The following is a 22,847-nucleotide window of genomic DNA, read 5'->3' as shown; positions in this document are numbered from 1 at the left end:
CCACAATCCAGAGCTAGACTATTTGAAATAGATCCAGCTGCCACTCCTAATGGCTCTTTTTGATAAGCATAAATCACTGACTAAAAATGCCCACGAGGTATTTTCCTATCCTCTTCAGAGCCGCCACCATTTTCAAGTTTCTCCATTCTCCACTACTGATACGCATTTCCATCATCATAGTATATTGTTGCACCTTCTAGTCTACGTAACTTTTCCCCATTTTCATGCCCTCTTTCCCCCAAAAGATGCCAAGAATCACTCCATCACACCATGAAACAGCTACCTTTGCCAACAGCTGCTGCTCCTGAACATCTGGCTTAACCTGTTGCCAGAAGCATAATTATCACTTATAATACTCAACTGCCTGAGATGCTGGCAAGAGTCGCTATTTCTGGTATGCTGCTGCTTTTTTTTTCTTCTTTTTAATCCATGTAATGGACAGCAAATCTCAGAGAAACTAGAGACTAGAAAAATACCTTTCTTCTCTAAGTGGTTAGAGCTGTCTTCTCAAGATACGACCTCATGTGCACTTTGGGCAGAGTATTCATGAAGATAAATCTTCAGCTTGTGAGAGCCAATCTTTCTCCTTGTTCACTCTGTTGGCAAGGTCAAGGAGATGATTGCACAGGGCTTCTCAGAGCCACCACCAAACTGCCCTGAGGATGGGGCTGCCTTGATCTTGGTGTAACATAGAAAGGCCTCATTAGACACACGCAGGCTCACTGAAAGAAGATGAAAGAAATCTATGGACTAGCTAATGCATTGTTAATTTTGTCTATTAGGTTTCACGCCCTCACCCTTCGCATGCCAGACAAAACATAGACTTGGCATCCCTGATACCTCAAATTTTGCATGCCCCACACAGGATTGACTTTGATAGCCCCATGGTTTTACAGCATGCTAGGACTGGTATTTCTCCTAAAATCAGGATCAGGGTTTCTTCTCTCTGGAATATGAGCGTGAACTGTTCCCCATGCAACACCTGACACAGCGTAGATCATCTACTCAAATGAAAGCAAGTTTACAACTGAGAAAGAGCCCCAAAAGGGACAGGGTGAAGTGAACTCCTAATACTGCTAAGGAACTGCTGGACAAGCAGTAACCTCGTGTTATGCAGTTTAACATTCACAGGCAAACAAGCAAGCTGGAAATTATTCTCTTTCACATGGCTTGCTGCCCAGTAAGCAGGTTTCCACCCAAGTTCTTCACATCTTTACTGAGCTTCAGTTTTTCTTTGTTAAAAGTAATCACACAGCCCACTCTCAAATGTCAGTCACTGTTCATAGCCAAAGGCACACCTGTCTTGTACTAAAATCACAGGTACTTTGTCTCCCTGAGCTTTTGGTTTTTATTCATTGGGTCATCTACATAGCCTTGTCACTGAGGGACAACAGGATTTAAAGGCACTGCTGGAGCTTTTCCTTTACCTCCCCACTCCCCATCAACTCCCTCCCACACATCTTGTGGAAAATGAGTTCTAACACAGAGGTGAGACCTACTGGCCCAATTTTAAAACTACACTCTCTCCTATCAAGTGTGCATTATCCTCCTCTTTATTGTTCATTTAGATGTTCTTGCAAAGTTGAAGTATTCACCTCTTGAGTTTTTGGTTCTGTTCAAGATTTTCAGGCTTGAGTTCATGAATTATAACCATGTTTTGCTGGGGATATGGGGAGAGCACTTGTGTGAGTGCTGTCTTTCACTTCTTTGCCCTCTGAGGATTCTCATATATTACCAGGTATTTCACCTCTATAAGCCACTTGAATTAGTGTCAGTATTTTCCCTTGGTTTAACTGATCCTAGAAGGCTGAGTATGTGACATTTCTTTATAAGCATAAATGGTGTCAAAGCATTGTGGAGATTTTGTTAGTAATCATACCTGCTTCACCATAAACATGGGGGTGGAGGAGTAAGCAAAATCAGATAAAATAAAAATCGAGAAAAGAATTGTTCATATGTGGTCAGAGAAGCACACAATATTTATTTATTTTTTTAATTATTTTAAATTCTGAGCTATGTAGGTTTAAATATAAAATGTAGTAATGCAGACTTCTGTTTGTGAGACTGAAGTTAAATTTATCCCTTACACTGACATGAAGTCCCACTGTAGCTCAGAGAAGAAATTACACAGGCTTTTTTTTGCTTTATTTTCTCTGGGAATAAAGTGAAAATGGTCATACTGAACAGTGACCAATACTTAAAATGTTTTATGTAATATTCCCTAGCATGATGTGTACAAGTGTTCTTTCACGTTCACTGTGAACATTTAAAAGCAACAAAGTTGAAGAGCACTTTGTTAAATTTTACTCTTGAATGCAGCTGTCAGGATGGAAGAAGAAAAGTACTTCAAGTTGTTTTTTTGGTGTTTTTATTATTATTATTCTTTAATGTATATTTACAGGACTCAGGTGAATACCTCTGTGATCTGTTATTGCTTTAGACACAAAAGAAATGGGGATGTGAGAACCACACCCAGATACCAGATTACAAAGGAACTCGTGTAACCTCTTTCTAGGTAAGGTATTTCACTGTGCCCTGTCTGTCAGGACTTCCTCCTCCTTATCTATTCAGTGTTTTTCTAATTATTTCCAGACATATAGCCCATCTCATGGATGTTCAGTACTTTAGACAAGGAATGAAATTATATAAAAAAGAACAAAAGAAAACAAAACCCCACAGGCTCCAGAAGATAAATATTTTACCAAGCAATGGCAACAAAATAGCAGCTCAACAGGACCTAGGACATAAGATAAGGATCTCTGAAATCTACGGCTTTCAATTCTGCCTCTAATTGTGGAACAGCATGGATTCAGTAGAGCACAAAAGTATTTTCTTGTGTCAACAGAGCCGTAGCAATGTTCAAATACTTTTTGTACTTTGGCTTTAGTATCTTATGATACATCTGTTGCTTTTAGTAGTCATGTCTCAATCCTGATTCACATGCAGTGAACCAGGTGAACTTGACTCATAACTATGCAGATGGCCACATTCAGGCTCACCGGGTATCCCACACCCCTATAAGATCACCTATCCCAGGCCTCTTGTCTCATATCCATTGCCTAACTGACTGTATTGTGCACCTTGTAACAAAATATCTTCCCTCCCACAGGAGGCCAAATACACTGTCAGTCCTTTGCTGTTGTATTGATTTTTCTGCATCAGCAGGGAGCCGCTATTAGCGAGAGTAACAGGATCAGAGCGATTCAAACTTCCTGCACTGCATTCAGGCATGCAAGAGTATTGAGTGTGTGCTGGTTTTTAGCCTCCCATCTACCTCCAGGGTGCTGCGGTCATCTCAGAGAGCCACGAGCAAATCTTCAAACACCTTTTGTTTAGACGGCAGAGGACAGAAGCACAGCTGCATCCGTCCCTTCTCCAGCCTCCAAGGACTATCTTTTCTCAAGGACAATGACTGACACCACTGCTGGAATGACCTAAGTGGGAACAGTAGAGGTACAGAAGCTGTATTTTCAGAAAACACTGCTCAGTGTTCTGATTGTCTTTTGCAAAAGTTGCTTGGTGAGAAGAGCAGGATTGACAGATTGAGGTATAGTAGGGGAGGAGAGAAGATAAAAGAGAACAGGGCAAGTGAAAAGGAGTGCCGGGGCCTGCTACATCACTTGGGCATGCTCCAATCCTACAACAAAAATAAAATACTATTTCTTTCAGTCACTTGAATCCTGGATTTCTATTACGCTTGCTGGCAACCTGCATGCAAACTCCAGAAGTCTCTATTAGGTAAGGCACTTGATAGAGACCTGTACAGGAGAGGAGAGATGGTCAAAGACATGAAAAAGGCTACAAAAGTGCTTTCAAGAAAATACAGCACAGATTGGCTGGCTTAGCAAAAAAAAATGCTCTGCACAAGCTTCCTGTGAATCCTCAGAAATGAAAGGCTCTAGTTCAGTTCTCTGCAGCTGAGGCACACAATCTTCAACCTCCATGCGTCTTCTGTTCTAGCCAGCTTCAAAACTTCCATCAAGCTGTTGACAAGGATTCTGCATGTCTAGGACGTATCAGCCCTGCTACCAATGTACCCACAACAGTTCCAGAAGAGGTGCTCAATATTCAAACTCTATCTTCTGTATAGATAAGTAGATGTAGTGGACAAAGCAGTATACCTCTTTGGGCAGAATTTAATACCATGCCCATCTTTCCTCTCCTGACGTTATTACTGCCCTGGTAGAACAGTCACCCAGCTTGATCCAAACCTGAGTCAGGACATGAGCAGCGGGGATCACCATGGCATGTAGACTGGAGCACAGGACTACTTCAGTAGGAAAGTGTCACTGATAAAATTCTTGAGAAGGCCGTCTGTTTCCTCATGTACATGAGGAATAACATGATGCTATGTAAAAAAAGTAATGGTAGTGTCTACTAAGTCTCCTAATTCTCTCCTGAAGGAAGCCATTTTAAAGCAGTTATCAGAAAATAAAAGAGGATGTTGAAATACAGACAAATGAAATTTTAGCTACCTACAAGCATTGTTACAAACTATAGAAAGTGGCTTCCTCTTCTACGGGGTACAGATTTGATATTGCTGCATCTGTTGTGGCTTTTTTTCAGTAATGCACAGAGTAGCAGAGAACTGTGAATCCTTTTGCAATGCAAATACTCTTTTCCCACACCTCATTTGCCTGGATCTTCCCTGTTTCCAGCTTGTGACATTACATTCTGATAACTCTATTTCCACCCTTATTTTCTGCTAACAAAAGTCACTACATATAAAAGTCTGCCATTGTTGTTATCAATCTGGCACAAAATACTGTTTCTTTCTGTCCTTACTGAAAAATAAGAGCCTAGATCTTCTGGAATACTTTCTCCGGTCAAATACAGTAATAGACTTGTGATGAGAGACTCCAGCAAAGCAAGCTGTAGTCATAGCACCAAGTCACTCTTCTGCCCCCTTCTCTACAGTTTCTCCTACAGCTGATGATATGTATTTTTAATTACACAGGAGTTGGGAAATCTGGATGGGGGATTCACAACTTCAAGCAAAAAAATAACATGTAGTGCGTGGAGATTCCAGAGAAGCTGGGATTTGACTCATAGGAAGTAGATTTCAAACAGAAGGAGGGGAAAAAAAAAAAAAAAAAAAAGAAAAAGAAAAAGAAAAAGACTGTTCCATGCTGCTCCAAGCTGTTCTATGTTTCCAAATGCTCCATGAATGTGTTTTGATGATTCAAAATTACATACAATGGCAAGACGACATGAGCCATGAGGCAATTTATATCATCTAGAAGCTATGACTGGAAATAATTAAATAAAATCAAAGATAAGTGTGAAATGGTGCCATGCACATTGCAGCTTCAATCAGTAAGCACATCAATAGTAAGGGTGTGAAATGCACTGGATCACACCTAAAGGCAAAGCACCAGGGGATCCCCTGCCTAAAGAAATCTGAGCTGCAGAAAGCCAGCAGGCCTACTCTCTAAGAACAAATATATATATGTATATATATATTATTTATTTTTCTGGTCATGAAGGTGTTCTGTAGGGCTGGTATAGAACAGGTAGTATGGAAGAGGGCCCCTCCTTCACAAAGCTGAAATTACGAAGTCTAGTCTAAAGATTTATGTATTTATTTATTGTTGTCTCCTTATAACAAGGAAGAAAAGCTCTAGATCCAAAACATCACAAAAAAAAAAAAAAAAAGTTGCCTTACATGAGATCCAAAGGCAATCTAAGCAGTTAGACACTCGCCTTATTTTTTCCATGAGCTTTATTTTATAGACACCAAGTGGTGTGGAAAAAGAATTTGGAAGCTGTGACCTGAAACCTGAAAGAGCACAGAAGTTCACAATGAATGCTGACATCTGCTTAACCTCACACCTCTATTTCTGTTCCTACTACAGCTATGACTGTCGCTGATTTTAATCAGCGTCACAGCCTTTCATACTAAATCTAGAACACAGAAAACTTCATCTTCCAGCTGTACATGGAATCAGTGGCGAGGAAAACTGAGGAAAAAAAGAAAGAAGAAACGATACAGCAAAAAATTTTTACTTTCTGTATTTAATTATCAGTATGACCTGTCTTTAACCCAAACACTATGGTTAATAGGTTTCCTGTAGCCATCATGTGATTAGACAGCTCTTGCACCTGTTAGCATATTTAGGCATGTATTTTTGTGTTAACGGCCAGTGTCTCTTTCTAAATAAGCCACGACTACATTTTAAATTGCTTAAGTCAACTTCCTCAAGCAACCACAAAGTGAGAGGTTCTCGTGGGAAAAAAAGAAAAAAAAAAAAAAAAAGAGAGAGAGAAAAGAAAAAAGTGCCAGGCATCAGTTTTCAGTTCAGAAAACCTCAATGAAATCTAAAATTTATTTATCAGAGGAAGGGAAAAGAAATTACAAACTACCCGATCAGAACACAGAATAAAAAAATATAGAGGGGGATAATCAGGTCACCAGTGGAAAAATGTCTTTATCTGTGTTTCAACTTTGCTTTGAAATGCTTTTGTTTGAAATCCTCTCGCTTTAACAAGATCATCTTAGATAACCAGTTTTCTGCAGGTAAACATTATAGTAGTAATCTGAAAATGTTCAGAACAATAAAACCAATTTCTGTCTGGGGAGAGGACAGAGTGCTGCTGGTACAGGGCACAACTGCTGTTATGTGCTTGTACCTGGAAAATACTCTGCAAGGAAGAAAAGGGATTTTTTTTTTTTTTAAGTAACAGCAGAATGGTTTACCCTATTCCACCTTCCCCTCACGCCTCGAAGTGTTATCATTAATGCCATTTTCTCTGTTATGCTCCAGGTACAGATTTCACGACCTTAACTTTTGCTATTCCAAGTAACCCATTTTGGCCCCATCCTCATCCCTACACGTTCCTTTTCCGGAGCACCAGCATGGGAAAAGGCATGCTGAAGAGGCCAAGCTGCACTTCTCCAGCAGCCTCCCTGCCCTCCAGGACATCCTGGCTCCTTCCCTGCCAAAGCCTGGGGCAATGCAGCTGCTGCTGGGAGGCTGCAGGGCGGGAGGCTGAGCTTTCGGGGCCTCTGGATGGCGGTGCACAGAGATGACTGCATCTGTGGTGGTTTTCACTTAAAAGACTCCTTCTGTTATCAGTCACGTAAAGGTCTATTGACTTCAGTCAGGCTTTATACACACTGTCACACACGCACATGCGTGCGAAGCGTGGTCATGCTGCATCACACAGCAGGCAGCCACCGTGACAGCGAGAAAGAGTTTTTGTTTGTGACCATTGGTACAATGACACAGAAACAACGGCTTTAGTTAAGTGCCTCGTACCAGGACAGTTCATGGTTCACATGCAGGAAGGAATGGGAAAGACATTCTAACGTGAAACACCACAGCACCCACAGTACCAGTTCAGCTGTATTTGCGGGTTACACGGAAACAGTTCTCTGGAAGAGTTGGGGCAGCGCAGTTTTTCAGTATGGACAAGACCTGAGATGCTATCAGTTTATCCGATTCTGCCTTGCCGTAGACTAATCCCTTTGTATTTCCACACAGCTCTTGCATGAGCTCTAACCAGCCACAGCCCCGCACCCAGCCTGCTCAAATTGGAGCGAGTGTTTCCTCATACAAGGCTGCTCTGTGCTAAACACGCAACCACCACCCAGCATCGCACGAAAGAGAAAGATCCACAATTTTTGCATTTCTTCCAGCTTGCTTGTTTATTTGGACAAGAATCCATTTCTGCAAACATTGAGGCTGGAGAGCAGATTTGTTTTCAGGGCTGACGTTTGCCCAGGCTGACGAGAAGGCCGGAGGCTTGCAAAGAGTTTGGTAACTAGATGATACAGGCGTGGAAGAGGGAGCCTGCCAGCTCCTCCTTGCTACAGAGGAGAGGCTGACAAATAACTGGTGGGATAAGCAACCTAATCCACCACAAAGACAAAACTGGGAGTTTGCTACCAACGCCAGCAGATAAATCCCTTCAATTTTTGTGCTGAAATCACGTTAGCCTTCATAAATGCCTCCTATCTCATCTTCCCATAAAGTCACTCACTTCCGTGTGTCATTATGGGCTCTGCAACACGCCAGTGACAACCAAGATGTGGTTATGTTGCCTCAGGCAACATCGCTTGATTTCTGGTTTTGAAGTTGCCGTATCTGCTCTGCCTCCTAATTACGGTTTTGTACTTACAGTTCAAAGAACGATATTTAAAATAATAGACGGCGAAAGTTGAATTGCTAATATGCAGAAGTAGCTACATTGTATTGCCTTGGGTTTCACTATATCGTTTTGACGATATGATACATGTGTTTCTCAGACATTAAGCATATTGCATGGCCTGGGATTAACCAGTTGCAGGTTTGGGTTTTCCTGCTTACTCACATTTTCCCTAGCCATTTATGAAGTTAAAAAGAAAGCCTCAGGTGTGTTAGATTGTGTGATAGAAGTTCGTCTGCACACGCACAGAAGAGCGCAGAGATGCAGTGGCAGGAAGCAGAGCCCCAGTAATACCCTGTCCTGACCCCTCCCAGGCCCGGCCCAGATGAGCAGGAGGCACAGAAGTAGGTGGGAACCCAAATTAAGGGCTCTAAAGAAGGGACTGCCCATACAGGGGCCTGCCATGGCTGTCCCACAAGGGTCTCAGCTCCAGTGTGAACATAATCGATGATGGCTGATGAGCCAACACTAGGGCACCTTTTGTATGGAGAGGGGTTGCTGCCCTATGTACGGGATGCAGGGGAAGAGCATTTTGAGATTGCATGAGACTTACTGGGGGACGTTTAGGAAGGCATCAGAGGTGGGAAAGGGATGGATTTAGGTGATTTGGGGGTGAACAAGCATGGGAAAATAGAGAGATAAAGGGTCAGTCACAACCACCACAACAGGTGGCTGGTTAGTACATTTGTCTGGTCATATTCTGCATGTGATCAGCATGGTCTGTCCCATCTTATTTAATTCATTTCCACCTTTTCCAAGGTGAAAGACTTTCTATTCTTCACACGTGTCTGTATGGACTTCCAAGTGCCAGCAACTGGAGTCAGCCCATGGGTGGGAGAGCCCATGTGTTCACTGTGCAACAACCCCAGAGCAAGTGTAGGTGTGCAAGTGCTAGCAAAGTGCACGCTGGACTAGCTAATGAGTAGGTAACTGGCCTGGGAGCCAGGGGTGTCTCTGGGGTCAAGACATGGGGCCAGGGGAGTCCCTGGCCAGCTCTGTCTATGTGCACGTGCACGCATGAGCGGGGCAGTCTGTACCAGCCACCGGAGTGGGGCTGAAACCTTGGGATGCAGCCACTGCTGCTGTCTGTTTGTATGAGTGCTCTGTGTGCCTCTGGGAGCTGTGTGGCCAGCCATGTATATATGCGGTGTGTACGTGTGCTGTGGGCATGTGCTTTCTGGGAAGACACAGTCAGCCCTGCTCCTGGTTGGACCTGGGGCCATGCAGATGCAGCAGCCTTGCCTATCTCAGGACATCGCAACCATCACCACATATTTTCCCCTAGCAAGGTATTTTTTTCTAAATTACTACTACTTGTGTGGAAATTGTTGGCACTACTCCATACCACAAATGCATTTTATAATATATTCTATTTCCCAAAGAGAGATCTGTACACTACAAATTACTGTTTCACCACCCTACCTTCTCAAATCCCTTCTCACCTTTAAAAATAAAAAAAAAGTGCAGTGGCTATGACACCAATAAGTCTCTGGAACTTAGATCAAGACAACCTAACTGGCGACAAAATAACAGCTATGACAAAGAGAACCATCTATTTTCCACAGGAAAGAGCAGATGTGTTTGCCGTTCACCAGCAACAACTCCCTCATCAGGGATCACGATGGACCTCCCCGTCTCTTAATTTATTCACCATCAGGCCTATGGGCCACAGCCCTTAAGAGATGAGAAGTAGACATTCAACACTAAACACAGCGAAAACTCTGCCTGAGAAGTGTGCAGCCTACATAAACAGGAAAGGAAACGCAGGCAGGGAGAGGCAGAGTGCCTTTCCCCAGGTCATACACCAGGTCCTTGACGGAGCCAGAAATAGAGCTCTGGCTTCCTGAGCCCCCTCCAGCATGGCCCACCTGGGCTCCCATGTGGGTAGGTCGCAGACAGCGCTCTCATGCAGCGACACCACTCCAGACATCGGTGGAGAACAGAGCAGCAGCAACCCCACCGGAGCTGCGTCTGTACTCTTTTCAGGAACAGCAGTTTCAAGCAGGAGGAATTAGGCCAGGAGGCATTACATAGCCATGACTATTTTAATATTCTTGACTCCCAATCTGTTGTCTACCCTTTTCTGGATAGCATTTAAGGGATTTGTTTTGCACAATGAATTCACAGTTCCTTCTTACATTTAACAGCCTATTTTTATCAGCAGACAACAACATCACCACAGAGCCTAGTTATATGACTACTGGGAAAAGCTCCTATTTTTAACACTAATAAAACAAAAAACATAGCATATGAAGAAATCACTCTACTAGACAAACATTAACCCAAATATATAGCATTATTATAGCTTCTTACAGGCACTTCATCCTGGTAGTGACTGTTAAGCAACTAGGGAAAAAAAAAAAAAAATCATTCTCTACAGATTTAATGTGATAACACTTGCAGTCACTGAAATGAATGCTGGGCCCCCAAGTCTATTTATCCCCAAGCAAAATTCATCAGAAAGGGTAAGAAACAGATCTGAATGTGCTTTTCTGGGCCCTTTCCTGCAAGATGTAGGGCAGCAGTTGGCTTTGCTAAGTAACTCAAAAATCAGAGCTGTAGGTGGTGGAGTCTCATTCAAGGCTGGCATCTGCACCATTCCCAGCCGCATATGTACTCGGTTCTCTGCTGCATGTCCCCAAGCCTATGTGGTGGCGGTAACACAATATGAAGTAGGTGGTTTGGTTTCAGTTTTCTTATCTCTATAGAGCAGAAGGGCTTGGAGGAGGGGTTGAATAGTAGTCCAAAAGAACTTATAAATGCAGTTTGCTCTCAAGCTTCTGGGTTTCTTCCTCTTCCAAAACTAGTCCACCTAAGCTCAAAATCCTTCTCCCTCTCGCCCAGGTTTGACATGATTATATGCATGTTATTCACTGGTCACATATCATTATCTCTCTTGGCAGTAACAACACACAACCATTCAAGCACATAAAAACACAACATTTGTGGACGCACAGCGCCTTGGGCTGGCTGTCCCCACGGAGGATGAAGGCTCCCATCACCCCACCCCAGCTCCTGTCCTCCCGGCAGGAAGCAGCGCCCTGCACACAGCAAAGAAACACTCAAAAAGTCACCAATTTGAGACACGCTACTTCTATTTGGCTAAACCTCGCGATTCTCCTCAAACACCAGGCAACGCTGGGGCAGAAGAATGAAGGAGGGCATGTTTCGATGATGTACATACAGCCTGGAGTAAACCAAAATAAATTAATAATGTTACACCTGGGCAGTTAGCTGCGCGCGCTGACTATTAGCATGAGGCTGTGAGCCAAGTGCCATTAACCTCCGAGGCATATCGTTATTAGACCATAACACCCAACCTGTCATGTCTCATTGTTTCATTAACACAGTTCTGGAAAGCCTCTAATAGAGTCAGGGAAACTGTTGCCTCAAAATTAGCAGAGATTACAAGATTTTGCACGTGGGTACTGAAGAGAAGAAAAGGAAGTTTATTACAATAATTTTAAGGGCATTAGAGATAACGGCGATAATTTTGCTTCTGATCTAAAGCTCACTGAAGTCAGCAAACAGGCTCCTACTCTTTTATTCTGAAAGAGTGATTATTATAAATATGATTCTCCCCTACTCATTTCTTAAATTAAATTAGAAGTTGCCCAGCCCAGAAGAAACCTGTAATGCATGTACCAAAATATTTGCATGGCTGACAAGCTCTGCCTTTGAATCTTTATGAAAGGCATATAATTGTGCTTAATGCAATTTATTTGTCATTAAAGAAATAAGCTTTGATCCAAACATCTTTGCAGAGATCCAAGAAACTAGAACTCCAGGTCTATTTTAAAGCATCGTGCATTTAACATTCATTCCTTGCCTTATCTTATTAGGAAATTTATTCCCTAGTAGATTATGGAAATATAACAAAGGGAAAAGTGTTATACTTAACTGTATTAATACCTCAAATTATAGTTGGGCCAGGTTTATGTTTGTTTTAAGAAGAGACGCTGTCAAATAATGTAAACCAAAAATCCGGCACAAAGATTATTGATCACCCCACCACCCTGTCAAGTTAGATAGCATCAAATCAAGTAGGTTTCCATGTTTCACTCAGTCCCAAATGCCAACAGACAAATAAAAACAAGAACTATACTAGGAAAGAAAGAAAAGGACCGTTTTTTAAATGTTAATGGAAACACTGTCATGACAGATTTTAACGATAACGGCAACTTGTCTGCATTTAAATAACTCTCTGCAGTCTGTGAATGGCCAACACAGGCATTGCACTCATATCCACAAGGGAGGAATCAGCATAGCTTGGGGGATTTTTTTTTGGTTGATTTTTGAGAAAGAGTATCTGATTTCTTTCTTTCCTTTTTTGGTTTGAGCAAGACATAAGCAAAGCAAATGCTTCAGAAAGTGATCAGCTGAACAAAAATAAAAAATGGGAAAAAAAAAGAAAAAACCTTCTGTAATAGAAAAAGTTGGGTTTTGTTCCCCCTGCCAAACGCCTCTAGGAAACTTTCTGTGGGAGTTGGGATATTCATCTCCCAGAATCTGGCCCCTAACGAGGAATTACACAGGCCAAGCCAAGAACAGAGGGACAGCAAAAAAGGAAAGCAATTCCTACACTGATTGTGAAATAACCCGGATCATCTAATTTCCTATTACTCATTTTAAATATTTCTTTAAACAGAGGAAAATTACTTAGTCATAAAGTGACTTTAAGAAAAAAAAAAAAAGCACTTAAAGCCACACTAATTTTACTTTTAAACTGGTTCTTACCATGTAAAAATTAATTATTTTGATATTCAAAAAAAAATCACAATGCAATCAAAACACCCATATTGGATGGCACTCTTTCTCAGTCACATCTGAGCAGATGCTCTGCTCAGCATCTTAGATACTGCTACAAATCACTGTCCTTACTTTAAAAAAAATAATAATAATAATTAGGGAGTCTTGGGGTTTAACTCCATCTGAATTTCATATGGTAAGCAGCAGCAAGCAATGAAGTCCTACTCATCTTCTCATGGCCTGTAGCATAAGTCTTTCATCAATCCTTTCTTAGTGGTATCTTTCCTAAGGGAAAAAAAAAAAAAAGTCCAATATCTATCTGCTGTTACAAAGAAGCTGGTCAGAACCTTTGACAATCACTGCTACTCTGAACCTTCTCTAGCTCTAATCTGCCTTCTCTGATGTGGAGCAGGCCTTAGCCATTTTCTGTACTTTGGCTTTTGACTATTTATCCCATCATTTGAAGCCTCAATGCAATTGTCTACAGTGGAACCAAAGAATCCTCAAGAAAATCAGTAGTGAGGAGAGTACTGGATTTTGCACTCACAATTTTGCAGGGTTTGTCATTCTTTACAAAACAGAGAAATAAATGAAATTCTCCCTCTAAGTTATCTAGTGTTCGAGTGAAGGCAAGTCAGATTTCTTAACCAATGAATACTTGAAAGGCAGAGGAAAAAAAAATAAGAGACACATTCCTGGAGCAGAAACACGGACACAATATACTTCTGTTTAGCTAAATGAAGTTTTTAGAAGTACGCTGCCAGTCTGCATTATTATTCATATGAAGATCCTTTTAGTCCAATCTGACTGATGTGGGAATTGCCATGCTGTAAAGACAAAGATACGTTAGTGTCTGCACAGTAAAAACAGCTCAGGCCCAGTGAATTTGTTTCTAGAATCCCCTTGTTAATTTCCCACTATCTAAAAAAGGGTCTCAAATACAATCACCAGTCTCCTAAGAGGAAAAATCCACCCTGGGAAGTCTGTTTTTCATTTGTTTTTAAGCAACAACCAGTGCATGTCTTTGAGAGTGTCCCAAGAGGTAAACTTGGGCTTCTCGTCCCCAAATGGAAGGACAGAATTAGCTGCTTCGGCAGGCATTTTCCACTCCTTTCCTTAGATTCATTGTGAGCTCTCCAGGGAGAAGACTACAGAAGTAGATGAGGAAATCATGTGTATAAGGATGTGATGGGGGCAGGGGGATGGAAATGTCAGGGTATGAACTGCATTCCCCTCATCCCGTGATGACCACTGGCTGGATCTTGCAGCAGCATCCACAGGCTTGTAGCTGCTGTCAGATCCAGGAATAGCCCAGGAATAACTTTGTCTGTGCAGCAACTGAGTCCAGGCAGAGATATAAAATAGAGCGCCATCAGAACAGCACCAGTAAGCAAGGAGCACCAGCTTCATGGGGTCTGGATTATAACTCAAGGACAGCTTCAAGTCCTTCAGATCTGACCCCAAACTGAGAGAACACCAGAGAAGCCCAGGAATTTTGCATATACCTGGAGAGTACAGGTCCAGGCCACTGGCACAGTCTTCAGGGAACAGTTGTAGCTGTGATAACATTTTAACGAGCTGTAGAAGTTCAGCCACAGATGCAGAGATGAAGCATTCATAGCATGCATTCTAATAATTTCTGTTTATACAGCTTAAAAAAAAAAAAAAAAAAAAAAAAGTAACTCGAACTAATTCCTTTTTATGTGGGAATCTGCTCTGGTTTAACTCAAAGGTCATTTTTAAGTCTGTGTGCATTTACAGTGCTAGACAAATATTTGTCAAATATACAGGCTGCTGGTCGCATTTGAAAGATAAAGGTTATGGGGGAGGAGGGGAGAGAAAAAAAAAAAAAAACTCAGCCAGTGCAGAACACAGAACTGAATGAACCTCAAGGAAAAGCACCCATCTGTCAGAGCATGACACATTCCTGCTAGCAGAGACTGCCACCTTTTGGGGAACAGCTTGAGAGACAGAGCAGAAAAGAGGATGATTCATTTCCAGTTTTGGTTCCTTATTTGCCTGAATGTCAGCAGAGTCAAATAGTTTTAATTTCTCAGCTAACTTCCAGCAGAGGAAAAAAGAACATTTCCAAGAGGATCCCTGAACACCACTAGTTTCTTTTTCTGTAGCTCTTAAAAAGAAGCATTTTTACAGTCTGTTCATCTCAGCTACTGCTACTGTTTTTGAATCTCTTAGCCACTTTCAATCAAACTGGACACAGGGGAAATATCTCAGATAAAATTCCAGCTTTCTTCCTAAGAAACAGAAGTGAGAAGATGAGCTACACTCAAATTCACACCTCATTAAGGGAAAGTGGAGGAGGAACGTATTACGTATCTTGGTTGGTAGCAGCCAGTCAAGCAGTATGGATGTGGTTTTCTACTAATCACTGCAAATATACTTTCTTATCCCAGACCCAGCACTGAGTTTAGGCACACAAGAAAGGAACAAATTGGGGCCGTTGTTGTAGGTAAGCAAGGAGGGAAATAGATCACAAGTCAATAGGACTCAAGTGTCATTGTCAGCACTACTCTTTTGGCAGCTTGCCTTGCCAATACACAGGGACAGAAGCTACAATAAGGGGAGACATCCATGTACTCTTCACTCTTTGGAAGTGCTTTGTATGGATGTTTTTATATCATCTACAAAATATGATTTAAAAAACAAACAAACAAACAAAAAAAAAAAAAAAAAAAAAAAAAAAAAAAAAACAGATACTGGCTTAGGATTCTTGGATGTATTACTTCCAGTCTGATATCAAAATAGGTCATCAGATTCCAAAAAGAAAAGTTTGAGTAACGCATACAGCCAACGCTCAACCATATTATTCAGCACAAGAGACTGTGCAGGAAGCCAGATGCCAGTCAGTAGTTCCAAGAACTTACATTTGCATGTCTGCTGCCTGCTTTGACTGGTGAATGCTATCTCACAACGCAATGTGTAGCTGCACCCCTCTGTGACACCCCCCTCTTGACCCACCTCTTTTGTTATTGTTTCTATAAGAAACACAGTCTTCAAAACCGTCATTGGTTCTTTCCCATTTACTTTCTCAGATGAGGAACCCTGTAGTTTCAGAGAACAATAGAAACCTCCTGTACAGTCACCTTGGTTAATGACACCAAGCCGTGCATTTCACATGAGCCTGCCCATCACTGTCTGACTAAACCACCCTACAAGCCCGTAAGATGCTATCTTCTAACACCATAAAGGGAGACTGATGATATTGTCCTTCAGAAGGTCAAACTGCCTCAAGTTGCTCCAGCAGAGGCTTAGATTAGATATGAAGAATTTATTCATGGAAAGGGTGGTTAGACATCGAAACAGGCTGCACAGGGAAGTGCTGAAATCCCTGTCCCTATAGGTGTTTGAGACACATGGACATGGTGCTTAGGGACATCCTTAAATGGTAGACTTAGCAGTGTTAGGTTGATGGTTGGGCTTGATGATCTTAAGGGTCTCTTCCAACCTAGATGATTCGATTCTATGATTCTAAGTTCAAAAGTCCCTACATTTTGCCCTTATATTACAAAATTTAATATGGAAAAAAAAAAAAAAAAAAACAAAAAAAAAAAACAACAAAACAAAACACCATAACTGTGATTCAATCCATCTTAGCAACTTATCCCAGCAAGTCTTCACTGAGCAGCTGTTACCTACTAAGCTGCTACCTCCTCGTTCTCTTCCTCTCTTTCCTCGTCCCCACCTGCATTTATGCAAAACTTGATGTAGAGGAACAGTGGAGACTGAGATGTTAATAATCCTGAAGAGACTGAATGGAAAAAATGACATCTAAGCTGAGGGGACAATAAAAGTCACACAAGAGGCTCGATGCTGAAAGGGCCAGAATAAACTATTCAGACAGTATGAGAAATGTTGCTTGTAGGGATCACACCTCTCCATTCCTTCCTTCTCAATTTATATGAAAAGCAGCAGCAGGAGCATTTCTGGAAGCAAAGGGTATTGGAGAAAGAAGGATATTGACACAGCCACATCAGAACCAACATCGCAGTGGAGCAGACACTAAAAGACACCTTGATCTTCCTGTGCTTCTGCTTTTCCTTCCCAGCAAGAAATAAGCCTTCCCTGGTATTCACCTGCGGCATGCCAAGATCTCAGTGGTTAGAAACCACAGCACTAGTGGCTTGTTAGCTACAAACTACCACAGTATTTTAGAAGTGGAAGCCTACGTAGAAATTCCAAATTGAAGCCAAATCTTGCAACAGCAATTCTACTTTGATTCCTATCAGAATGGCACTTGTTATAATTCTGGTACTCAAAAAGCACCAGGAGAAAACTGATCTTAAAAGATTCATTCTAGTTTAGCTTAAGGTCTAAAGTGTCTTATTGAAGGATACGCCTAAAATTCTTGCTATTAGAGCAGCTTCAGACTCTGTACCTCCGAATTAAGGATTGAGGTCATAATAATTTTCCACCCCCTGCAGGTTTATGAAAGAATGTGCTCCTGCCACCACAGGAAAGCATTCTCAAACATCAGTGTGCGCAAAAAGAACAAAAGTTGGGCATTTTCTAGTGTTGATTGACAGGAGGGGAGATTGTTCATGCTACAAGAAGAACACAGAAGATAATATTTCACCCCTGAAAAGCTACTCTTGTCAGAGACAGAAATTCACAATACCCTTTATAGTTGGACATCTTTGAGAGACACTACAACTTTGGTGAGCCAACAGGAGTTAATCAGTTTGTTTCTTTGTTCTCCTGGGTGGGAGAAGTATTTTTCCCTTTGGAATTACTGAAGCAGAACTGACAACAGATAGCTATTTGGTGAGCTGAAGAACACTGTTAGGAATACATGATGCTCAAAGGCTTTTTAAAAATCTTTGTCTATCCCAGACACCAAAGTAAAATCAAACTGAGCTGATCCCAAGTTTCCAGTATTCTATTAAGAAATAATAACATTATCCTAGACAAGCCAGAACGTAACTTAGCCCCTCACAATTCTCAGTCTGAAGGTAGGTAGGCACACTCTGAGGAAATGTCTCTGAAAAGAAGTTAAATTGCCACAATCTTATTGAGCTGCTTACAGCACTGCTCTGGATTGCCTCCCTCCTGCAAGCTTAATATCCTCTAATATCTGTTGGTTCACTCTTACTGCCACGGGTGCATTTGGCTTGCCCAAAAACATGAACATGTGCAAGAATCTCTCCTCTGACCTGGGGATATCCTATAGAATGGGGCAAAATCAGGCTGCCTGGCAATGCTCCAGAAGAGCAAAATGGACAAGCACCTAGGCCAGCAGAAATATTCAAGTGTGTTTTCTCCTTGAAACAAGCAATAAGCTACTCATGGGAATCTATCAAGGCAGGCCATAACAGCAAGCTAGGAGAACGCTTTGCAAATCAGCTGCAACAAATTTGTGTCACCTTAGATCACCAGAAGGATTTTGTTTTGTTAAAACAAACAGAAGCACAAACCAAAAACACAGATGAATTAAATAAACATTTTCTGTCCTAGGCACCAGAACTAGGCTGGATAAACAGGTCAACCAGCCGAACTTGCCAGTCCAGTTAAATCTTAACAAATATTTCAGCATTATTTTAGCCAAAGACAACTTTATGCGCAAATGTCTTCTTGTTCCCCCTGTCAGATTACTAAGATGATGTTACGTGAAACCTTTAAGTAGAATATGACTTCAAATTGTATTTGATCAGTTGAGTTATATACGATGATACATACTAAAACAGGGTAAAATTTCTAATGTCACTAAGGTAGTTAAAATCTTTTCAAAAATTCAGTGAGGTTTGGTCATCTACATCCCTTTGGCTCCTTGGAACTCTGCACTCATTACATTTAAGCAGTTTTTCTGAAAAGTTTTGTCTCTATAACCCTTTATCAGCCTCCCTTGTTCCCAAATTGGGATGTGTGAGTGTGTGTAAGAAAAGAAAGTCAACTTGGGTGAAGGTGGCAGAAAGCGTTTAGCATTATTTTGAAACTTCCTAGAGTTTCCTCTAAAGAGCACTAACATTATAAAAAAGCCATAAAAGCCAGGGTCAATCACAAAGCAGAGGTTTGCAAGGAAGACAACTACTGTGAGAAACCTATATGAGCACGGTGCAACAGCTGGTAATCTCCAAGAGAGGGCAGTCTTAGACTGGCGATGGTTCGCAGACAAGGATTTATTGTTACACCTGTTTCCTGCCCCCTTTTTACTGTATGTATCTAAGAAGCTCAGGGTTTAAATAGCACTGTCCGTCAAAAAAAAAAAAAAAAAAAAATTGTCTAGGCAAACGCTTAACAGTTAACCTTCTTCAAGCTTCAAAGGGGAGGGGAATATTTCCTTTCTACTGCACATGGATCTCAGTCCAAGAAAAAAAAAACAAAAAAACATTTAAGCACATGCTCATCTTCAAATATGTGATTAATCCTACAGCGGTCAGCTGCACTGTCTCTTGCTTCAGAGTTCAGCAGCAGTTAGATCAAGGTGAGAGGCAATCACAAAGGTTCTTCCAGGCTTTTTATTTTTTTTTTTAAAGTCCCTATCATACAGCTAAGCTATGAAAACAGACAGCAGGGCTGGCATTTCTAAGCAGATATTTTACTACTTAAGTAATTGTATAGATAAAACTATACCAAATCAGAGTCTTCCTAACCTTTCTTCAGATCCTTAATAAAGACAGACTGGAAAAGTCAGCCCCAAAATACAGTCCAGTAGCTTCTTTCTTGCCAGCAAGCAGACTGCCTTCTAGAAAGAGGCCAAAACTTTCCACCGGCTCTCACTATTTCCAGCTTTCCCATGCTTTAGAGTCATCATTTGGATACTTGTACTTCCAGCTTATGCACCAGCTAATCGAATCATAGAATACCCCAAGTTTGAAGGGACCCATAAAGATCATAGAATCACTGAGTCTGACTCCTAGGTCTGCAAAAATCAGGTTGATGATGGTGGTTCCCAAGCCCTGGAGAAATCCCATATTTATGGGTGTTGAGGGTAACCACTGTAAGGTAAGCTTGTTGGAAGTAACCCAATTTCTTTAAGGTACTTATCTCTTATTTACACCAATGCTGAGGGCAGAGCCACCAACTGAAGTGCAAGAAACAGCATCCAGAGCTGTGGGGAGCAGGGGGAGCAGTCACACAGCAGCGCTCCGAGGAGGGGCACAGGCTGTCCTTCAGGAACACTGGACAAACACTTAAGAAACTAGGGATGGAGGAACGGCTGTGAGCACGGTATTACTTTACATCATCTAAGTAACAGGATCCTGATTCATACACAAGTGCCCTGCTGGGTGCTTTAGTCCAACTAGGCACGCCAACACTTAGCCCCTGTGAGACTTACCTGCTGTTGCCTTCTAGGTGGCAAAGCTCACGGGTGTGTTCACCCCACTCAGTAAAACTGGAGTCCAGTGAGTTCCACTCCCGCAACCACAATCACCCTCAGCATCGTACAGATGCACCTCTTCTTTTTTTTTTTTCCCCTCTCTCCATCCCAAGCATCCACATGAAACTATTTTTGTTTATGCTGGTGAGCAATTTCATTAAAAGGGGAACCTAAGATGGTGAAAGAGGCCACTTCCCCTCCCTTCCCCCCCAGTAAGGCTAGTCCACGTGGATATCAGGAGTTTCAGAGACTTCTGTGACATGAAATTAAGATAAAGATTGAGAAAAAAACAGCAGCAAAACTTTTGGGGTAGAACACGAAAAAACGCAGGACGAAAGATGCCTTAAATAAAAAGTTCTTAATTATGATTTCAAGGCTGCAAAAGAAAGTAAACAATGACTTATTTTGTTGCTGGAGTACTCAAAAAAGAAAGCTCCACCCCAAAAGAAAACAAGAAAATACCCCACCAGGTTCTGCTGCCCACAGAAGAACACCATGGGAAACAGCGAACCACTTTGATCAAATTTGCTACCCAGTGTGAATATCTGGCAAGTTTTGCGGCTGTAATGGGACTTCTTAAAGCCATATTATCCCGTCGGACTCTACAGTGGTACTTGAAATACTTCTTGAAAGCCAGAACAGCTAACCCAGCCACCACTGAGGTTAACAGCATGATTTCCACTGGTTTCGGTGAAAGTTGGACCAGGCTATAGCAGTAGTAACATCGTTGGAAGAAAGCACCAATGAAGTCTCTTTAATTTCTCTTCACAACAACAAGGTAACTACAAATCCCAGGAGACTGTATCATTTATGCCAAAGGATCATTTCAGTAACACCCACCCAAAGCTGGGTGTTTCTAGTAAATTAAGAGGGGATGAGTCCATAGAGTGCTAAGCAACTACAGTTCCCAAGCTCCGAACAAGAAGAAAGGAGTCCCCAAAGCATGGAGTTCATTAACCTAACCAGAGCATTACAAACATTGATTTTTAAGGCAATGCCAAGAACACTATTGCTTATACTGACACTGCATCTCTAGAGAGGTAAATTGCCTCACTTTTAAACATGCAACACACATCAAAGACAGCCCTAATGCAACCAAAGCACAGACAAAAGGGTAATTCAAATACATTTCCGTAGTTTAGGTCAAATGGATGTTTTAAAACACAACAAATGATGTTCAAGTCCTGAGGTTTCAGTTGTGAGGCTACCCTAAGGAGCCAGAGCCCACACCTGGCTGTGACTGGTGGCAACCCAGGTGCAAGCACTTCCCCTCAGGGGTGAGGCCTCCGTGGGTAAGGGCAAGCCACCTGCACACACAGACAAACCCTTTTAACACCCTAGTTTTGTACTTAGGGGAATCATTCCCATAACTGTAATACAACAAGAAGCCCATCTCATTCCATACAACCTACAAAGCAGTTTATAAAGCTGAAGGCAGCAGGCAGGACCTAAGACATTTTTCTCCAGCACGGTTAGTGTTAAATGAGTATCAGAAGACCTGAAAATTTCTTCTCCACACAGACCTAAAGTACATACAACATACCTGAAAGCTGGCTGCTCATCACTGCTAGCAAGTGGCCTTTAGACCAGTCCCAAAAGACTTGGAACAAGAGCACCCATTCCAGGACAACAGCAACCTGTTGCACCACAAGCAGAACAGCACCTGGCTCTTCACCACAGACAATTTGCTAACTGAAATCAGGTGTGCAGGAGCCCCCCCCCTCCCCACAGACACACCTGGCCTTACTGCACCTCCTTCCTGCTCCCTGCCAGCCTGGCTCGCAGGGGCAGGGAGCACCTGAGCACACAGGTGCTGCCCAAGCATTGCTGTAGCTCAGTTATCTTTCTTTTTTCTGCTGCCCCTCCTCGTAACAGTGAGTTGGAAATAATTTTCCCCAAATTATTACAGGTTTCTTACCTTGGCAACACCTATTCTGGGGCTGCATAGCTGGAAAGAGGCAAAATTAACTTTGCGGTCCTAAGGGCATGAAGACCACCTCCAGCATCCCCTCCCCTCGTACAGAGGGGATGGTGCCACTCATCCGTGCGTCTTCACGAAGCTCTCCGAGGTTTTTGTGTCCCACGCTCCCGGGGATGCCCGGTAACTCCCCTCGGGCTGTCACTCCCCTTGTTCTCGAGCAGCCTGCCCCTAAGAGCAGCCTGCCCCTACCTTGCCTTGCTCCAAGGGGCCGGGCGAGGCTCCCGGTGCCGTGCCGGGCTTGTCCCGTGCCTGTCCCGGGGCATCCAGCACCCGCTGCCCCGCACGGAGCTGCTGAGACGGAGGCGGGCGCAGAGCGGGGCTTTGTGACTTCCCTGCCTGCTACAGCGACGTGAGCAAGTGCAGGGCTCTTGCAGTCTCTCGGCTGAATTTCGCTGGTAATGCTCACTGTAATGTGGTTTTAATGTCGCGCAGCTGAGACAATGAAAGCGAGCAGTGTTACCGACGTGCTTACCCTCTTTCCGCTGGGGTTCGGTTTGACCTGCTGAACTTTGCAGGGATGGCACTGAAAACAGCGGGTGGTCTCCAGGCACGATCTTCCTGCTACAGGTCCCGTCTTTCTCTCTCCTTAGCTTTCCACTGCAATGAAGAAAAAAAAAAATAAAATAAAAAAAA

The 22,847-nt window shown here is 42.4% G+C and overlaps 1 long non-coding RNA gene across 1 annotated transcript in view; it reads right to left on the bottom strand.

Annotated features, from left to right (window-relative positions):
• The window catches only part of LOC110352700 (uncharacterized), a 39,157-nt gene that overhangs the window by 14,590 nt on the left and 1,720 nt on the right, over nucleotides 1-22,847 (bottom strand). Inside the window, exon 3 of the long non-coding RNA XR_005264922.2 lies at nucleotides 22,152-22,811. This is a non-coding gene — a long non-coding RNA (uncharacterized lncRNA). The remainder of the gene's footprint in view (nucleotides 1-22,151; nucleotides 22,812-22,847) is intronic.

The sequence above is a fragment of the Anas platyrhynchos genome, chromosome 3 (assembly GCF_047663525.1).
Source record: "Anas platyrhynchos isolate ZD024472 breed Pekin duck chromosome 3, IASCAAS_PekinDuck_T2T, whole genome shotgun sequence".
In the NCBI taxonomy this organism is placed as follows: domain Eukaryota; kingdom Metazoa; phylum Chordata; class Aves; order Anseriformes; family Anatidae; genus Anas; species Anas platyrhynchos.
This window is presented reverse-complemented; position numbering and strand designations above follow the sequence as displayed.